This window comes from Perca flavescens, chromosome 19 (assembly GCF_004354835.1).
Source record: "Perca flavescens isolate YP-PL-M2 chromosome 19, PFLA_1.0, whole genome shotgun sequence".
Classification (NCBI taxonomy): Eukaryota; Metazoa; Chordata; class Actinopteri; order Perciformes; family Percidae; genus Perca; species Perca flavescens.
This window is the reverse complement of record NC_041349.1, coordinates 21,116,472-21,123,893: the sequence shown is the minus strand read 5'-3', so window position 1 is coordinate 21,123,893 and position 7,422 is coordinate 21,116,472. Positions and strand designations below refer to the sequence as shown.

Genomic DNA, 7,422 nt, shown 5'->3' with positions numbered 1-7,422 from the left:
TTCAATCACCTCTGCAAGTTATGCAAAAATAATGTTCTCATGATCTTCGGGAAAACCACATATACTGTATATTTAAAAGTCTATTGGAAGCAGGATTCAGAGGAGCTCTACATTTACTCAAGTACTGCATATATTTTTAAATTACAGTCAGACTATTTCAGCTGGCTGTGAAATACAATTAATAAATGATATGCTGTGGATACTAGCCTCACTGATCCTACCACAACAGTTGGACTCATCTCATCTTCAATATAAAGAATCAGGGTTTTTTTTCTTGAGGGATTTTTTTCTATAAAACCAAAGAAAGAGTTTTCTAAAAACTAAACTCTGTTTGAATTCAACTTTTAAAACCGTATGACACTTAACAATCCAACTTGCTTGCTCTTTTCTTTGCAGTAAAACAAAAACTCTGGTGCCCATTATGGTGTGGAAAAGAAATGTTCACAGTGACCTCCAAGTGGCGGCTGTAATGGCTCTAAGGTATGAATATAAACATAATAGTGTGAATCTAAAAGCTGCTGGGAAAACAGAGATTGCTGCATCCGCAGGTAAAACTAAGCTCAGCCTTCATTAAACTATTCTTGTGTGGAACACTTTTGCCAGCCTTCCTTTTTTCTCATTACTGAGCTGAAAGGACGGGAAGAGAGACACCTTTGCATCCCAAAGTAAAAAAAAAAAGAGATGGGAAGGGAAAGTGTCTGGAATTATGCATGCCTGGGATGAAGAAAGAGAGAATGAATGTTATCTTGAGGTCAGAGGCGGCTGATCTGACAAAGAATACAACAAACTGCCACTTGAGTTCACTTTCCTCTTCTTGCTACTTTCTTTTTTTGTTTTTTTCCAAAAGCTCTACCCTTTCCCATGGTGGAAGTCCCTTGGATAGCAACCGAGTAGGTCTAATTGATTTCTCTTGTTCATGTCGGTTAGAAGCAGCAGCATCGAGTACCCTGGCTCCAGCTTGCCTGCATTATTCCTTTCTGTTTTCTTCTTTGCCTCTCTATCCCAGTAGACTATAATGCCAACACTCAACATACCGGTGCCCTCTTGAATCTTTCAGGGTAGCCAGATAGCAGAGCAATACCACAGCAAAAGCAAATCCACACCATGGTGCAGTACATGTGGCTTACAAATAGGTCAAGACGGGAGATAATTTGGTTTTTGCTCTTTAGGAACAAGTCATTATCTAAGATGGCACCTATCACATCAGAATAACTCACCAGTAAGCTATCATGCTAACATGCAAGGGATGAAGGTGATATCGTGAATGTCTGTACAGCCTACTGCAATCCAATGGAACAGAACTGCACTTTTGTAGCTAATGAATATGTATATTTCTTTGAGTCATATAGCTTTTAATTCAGCTTCATAAAACATGTAAAGCTGCGGTTAGTGTTGCTGCTGTAGTGGATTGTAGTGTACTGTACAGATGTTTGTGATATTGTGTCCAGACCAGTGTACATAGCTATTAGTTCAGGTAGAGATTCTGACACAGGGCAGCACATCCATAACAGTCTCCTCTTGTCTTCGTCTTTTTTCAGCCTCCATCAGTTCTGTGAGTTCCTGTCATGTTAGAGCAGAGAGAGCGCAACATTGTTTTTTTTTTTCGGGTTCAAGCGCGCCATACGCACACAGGTTTTCTTTAGGCGATAACAATACAGTAAGTCAAGCAGAGGAGGGAAACATCCACTGCAGCCCTTCACCGCTGAGATGAATTTCAAATCATGCATCGCTGAGCCCGGGTTAGAACTCCTGCTGCCGTGAGGGTGAAGTTAGGTAACAGGGAATAATAGAGTATTATAGAGCACAGCCATATTTTTAGTCACTTTGTCATGGCTTCAAGGTCCAGACAGCCAAGCATGACTAAAAGCAGTGCACTAATGAAATCACCAATACTGATACAACTTCAACAGCAAGATTCCATGCTAATTTACAGTCCACCCAGCAAGGCTTCCGCACAGCCACCCCAACATCCTATAATTCATTCAAATGTCATAGCGATATATTTAAATATTACATTTCATTTGTATAGGTCAAATACTATTGCATTTGCCCTGCAGCGTTTCTTTGAATACTGTGTGGAGGTAGATGAGAATTTAAACCACACAATTGCCAATCATTGAAATATTGTGACACTTGCTCACTGCTGAATTTCTTTTACTGCTTCACCAGTGATGCAGGGAAGGCCAGGAAACATTGACAATTGAGACAATAAGCTTCAGATCAAATGATGTGATCAAACTGACATCATATTGGCTGCCAGACATGAACTGTACAGTATCACAGCTGCTGAGGTCTAGCTCTCCCTTAGATGTGCTTTATGAAGAGGGTTATGATCTCTCTATTTCACTCTCTATTTCACTTTTGAAAAAATAACACTTTCTTTTTCTTACAAATTAAAAGTTTAATTCCACTCAGTTTGGTATGAGCAGTAGCTTCTGGAGGCTAATGTTAGCGGATGTTAGGAAACTTTAGCTAGATATCGCTGTGCAACAAAACTGAGTCAGTTCATTGACTTCATTACACCTTTCTATTTGTCCTAATGTTATGCTATATCTTACCATAATCGCGTAAGTGCCACTTGGAGCCACAGTTTAGCAAAAGTTGCATAGGCACGATTTAAATTGCAACAGAAGGGAAAACTAAATTCAACTGCCATTTAACTAATTTTACATTTTTGTTGACCTATTAAGATACCAACTTGCATACATTTATCAGGACTTACTATTGATTCAACTCTAACCCAGAGAAAGACTTGTAGCGGTGTTGATACTCAGCTTTAAGGTGGCAAAAAGTACATGTCATCTGTGTTATTTGCTTGTTTCCTGCAGCGACTATATCCTAACCTAAACAGCTTTCAATGGCTCACCCTCCTCCTGTATCACATACATCAGGCTTAATAGCACTGATGTCTCCTACAGAAGGCAAAAGTTGTTGTTTAACAACTTAATGAGAGTCTGATTTATGACTGGAGCCATGTGCCTGACAAATAAACGGCACAGGTGAGAGGGTTTCATCACACGCAGCATTTTCTAATCAACAGCTAAGAAAAAGACATATGATTGTGTGTGTGGGCATGGGTGAATTCAATTAATCATTCACCGCTTGCCGTTTACAGTATGTGCATGAAATGGCTGATGAGTTGCATGTGCATCCACCAAACTCTAAATCTCCAAACATGTCATCAAGGATCCAGAAAAGGACAACTCACATTGTCTTAAGATGAATAATACACACCTGTGCTATTCACACGTGATTGGCCCCATGCACAGTACAGTTATGTGATGTGCATGTTTAAGCTTTCTGATGAGTGAAATGCATTGACATAGAACTGTCTTAGAATCAGGATGAGATGGTTTGTTGTGCCAAAGGGAGTCTTGGCTGCATAGGATGAGAAAGGGATGAGAAACTTTGGCAGCTAATGCATCAGCTAGCACAAAATGAAGCCCGCCTTATCCAAGAGCATTAAGTTGTGGATAAATAAATAAAACATTGCCACCATGAGAGGAGAGGCAATGTGACAGTGGGATTTTTTTTCTGCTTTCATGTTGGCAGGCACAGACATTTTATTTTGGGATGAATAAAATTTTCCTGCAAATGCCTGCGTCAGGTGTATCTAATTATCTGACAGCGCATCCTCATTATAATACGGCCCCTGGGATTCGGCTACTCGGCTTGCCGAGCCTTGGACCGCAATCAAGGTGTACCTCACAGTAAAAACAAAGAGATAATACAGCCGCTGCTCTTCTATAGGTGTACTGCTTTCACCTTTTTTGCTGAGAATTGGGCAATATTTTCGTTACATGTAGGAAAATACTGTATAGTGACTGTAGTTTCAGCGAGGATTAACTATATGCATTGGACGACGTCCGTCAAACATGTTCAGTATCTGTACAGTGAGACAGTCTGAGAAAGAAAAAAAGGAAACCGCTATAAATTCATTAGCAGCTGTTATGACAGCCCCTCGTCATCTCAGCCATGTCCTGATTATGTCACCAGGATGAAGTTTAAAAACCACAATTACAGCTTAAATGTGTGTGTGTGTGTGTGTTGTCAACACAGCCGCACAAGAGCAACCTCCGTTAAAGCATAATTAATGGGAGAAGATGATTTGCAGAAATGCGGCTAAATACCTGGGGGTCACAGTGAGCTTGTGCAACTGTGAGAAAGCAGACCTGTCTCCCCCACTCACTACTTCTAGCTGTGGCTCAAATCCCATCCAGCAGTGATTGATGCGGGCCTGGCAAGTAGTTTTGGGAGGATCACTCAAAAGGAAGACGAAGGGAAAATTGCAAAACGTTGCCAGTTTTGTAAAATGGGAGCGCTGCTGGGTACAGGGTGGCAAGGGACCTTCTTACCTGGGATTAATCTTTGCCTGACAGCAAATGATTCTAATCCACTTTTGTGCTCAAATCTGTATTTACACACAGGGATAACTAGCCTTAAGGACTGCTGTATTTCAGCATGTCCTTATGTTGCAATTTGTTGTGCAAGCAATACTACTTTAAAAAATGGAAGAGGGTGTGTATTTGTTCCCTGTTAGTGTTCCTGCTGGACTTGTTTATTTTCTCATTGGAGCTGGCATTTTTTTTTATGTATTCATTGTTTACTATAGGTCAGATTTTGTATGATGTCCACAGTGTTTCTATATTCCTTAGTGCCTTGCAAATTAAGAAAGAAACACATACGCATAGATAGATAAATAGATAGATAATGCCTTATAAGCACAGCATCAGCCAATCTCTAACCCCAGGGCCATATTAGTGAAGCAATTCTATATCCAGCTTTATCCAGCAATTACGATCATATCATAACTAAAAAGTAGCTACTATTGAGCCAAGTAAGGCTGTTCTTGGGTGTTAAGTGCCCTCATGTCATAGTTTCCTGTCCTTGTGTGCTTCCCATTTAGTTCTTCTTGAAATGCAACAGCCTATCTCTTGCACTGCCTCATGACTGGCAGACCGTAATGCTATTACCTCTCCTCGATGGTCATGCTCACTTAGCCCTCTGTCACTCTGCTCTAGCCAGGGAAGAAACATCTCCTTGGCTGTGTGAGCTGTCCTTGCCCTCATTTGCGGTTGCTTCTCCTTGGCTTGCTACAAAACACTGAGGCACACAAACTTTTCAGCTCATTATACAGCCTTTTAGAGGCTTTCCGGGTTGTTGTTTTTTCTCTCGGGCTATAGAGTATGACATGCAAATCACAGTTAATTGGCTATATATATATGAATCACTTGTCAATAGTAGTCTGACAATTTTTTTTATAAATCAGGGGATTTGGTAACTTCTAAACATAGCTGGCAGTGATGGGGTGTGGAGGGGAGGGGGAGGGGGGGCACAGGACTCTGCTGACACATCACTGCGCATGATCCCCTGTCAATCACCAGTCAAATCTGACATCAAAGCCTGTCAGATAACAGCAGCAAAATTGGTAAACTGAGTGAGTCACAGCCCACCCACCCTCTACATCACCTGAGTCAGGAGCACTTGTACACGCACGCGCGCACGCGCGCGCGCACACACATACGTTCAAAGACAACCCATTCAAGCCGCCTCGGTTTTCAGGACCAAACATTGAAGCAAACTTTCTCAGCACGTCCCACAACTAATACACAAAATAGCCCAGAAATGGTTTGCGTGCGTGCGTGCGTGCGTGCGTGCGTGCGTGCGTGCGTGCGTGCGTGCGTGCGTGCTTGCTTGCTTGGGCATCCTCTATATTTGAAAGAGGGGCAGACCATCGTTTGGAGCAAAGATGGCTCTGTGGTTTGAGCACAGTATGTGTGTTATAAATGATGACCACAAATCTGTAAATACCTCGCCACCGTCTGGAGTGTAACGGCGAGCAGCAGACCGGTTCACGTTGTGCGCTACATTATCCATAACGCAGCTTCAAGATATGCAGAAATATGCGCCCTGCATGGGCACCGATCGCGGCACGACACATAACTCGGAGTAGACACCAAACAGACAATTAATTCCACACATAAAAGAATGAAGAGCAGCTTTCAACTGCAATTCACAATTAGAAGAAAAAGTCTATGCTACTTACTATGTACCCAGGCGGTAGAATGCAAAGCCCCGGTAACTGTAATTAAAATAGAAGAATGGGAAAATGAAGGATACGCTTGTTTATTTTTTCCATTCAAAAAAGGAACTCAGTCTGATTAACAGCTGCATGCATTCTAAATCATGAAGCTTTTTTCACGCAAAATGTCCACTTACCGGAGCTGTCCGAATAAATTCCTTAGGAAATTCCAGAGGAGTCCCTTCTTTCTTCTCTCAAAGTCAGAAAACAGCAATGCTTTTCTTATTCCAAAAACAGGCCCGTAGTTGAACTGAAAGAGAGAAGAGACCAAAACAGCCACAACAAATTCCATTAGAACCGGGAGTCGCCCCCCCTCCCACCACCACCACCCAAAAAGTGTTGACATAACATCTGTGAAGAGCACCAAACAAAAAGGCAACTGTAATAAATTGGCGGAATGAACAGATGGTACCTGCTCTCTTTATCACAGTCGACAAAGACAATGAGAGCGGCAATAAGACAGGCAGAAAACTGAGAGAGCTGAGCTTTTCTTAGGAAACGCAGCCCTATCGCTGTCAGATTATACCAGCACACACACACACACACACACACACACATACACACACACTCACAGCTCCCGGCGACGGCTGGAGAGAGAGGGAGGAAAGGATGCAAGGGATGCTGCGCTCCAAGCTGCATTTCACAGTCCAGCCGCTTGATGGCCAGATAGAGGAGCAGCTGACACTGGGATATTTTCCACCACGCCGAATTTAACAGCCAAATTGTCTTTCAATGAGGTGCTGAAGGCTGACAACCAGTCTTTTAAACAATTCTAATATTATATAAAATAATCTGCTATCATGATAGTTGTTACCATTATCATGTATTACTTTCTGCACTTGCTTGCACAGTAATGGCTCTGAATGGCAGCTCACTTAAGCCAATAGCCTAAATCATACAGTGGTGGATTGTAACTAAGTACATTTACTCAAGTACTCTACTTAAGTACACATTTCATGTAGCCTACTTTAACTTTACTTTAGTAGTCCGTCTGATGCTATATTTCTACTTCACTACAATTCAGAGGAAACGTATAGGCTATCGGCTAAAGAGCATAACTTTGTTAATATTAGCTTGACATTAACCAAAAACAACTGTAAAATGCTAGTTACACCTTAATGCGTCAGTAATAGTAGCAGGCACGGCGCCAGGATTCCAGTTTTGGATGGGCCAGACCAATTGTGGGTGGGCCTTAAATTAAAAACGTTATCAAATCCCTGTTTAACCTAATAAAAATGACTGGCTAATATACTTTTATATTATGTGCTTACATAATAAAGATTGTAATAGCTTGATGCTAGTTATATGTTGTTGCATTGTAAAAAGTTTCGGTGCAAAGG

General features: G+C 41.6%; 1 protein-coding gene across 1 annotated transcript in view; it reads left to right on the top strand.

Moving 5' to 3' along the window:
* Positions 1-435: 435 nt before the first annotated feature.
* LOC114545730 (5,6-dihydroxyindole-2-carboxylic acid oxidase) overlaps positions 436-7,422 on the top strand; it is a 148,614-nt gene continuing 141,627 nt past the window's right edge. Inside the window, exon 1 of the mRNA XM_028564206.1 lies at positions 436-480. The gene's annotated coding sequence lies outside the window, so the exon portion shown is untranslated. The remainder of the gene's footprint in view (positions 481-7,422) is intronic.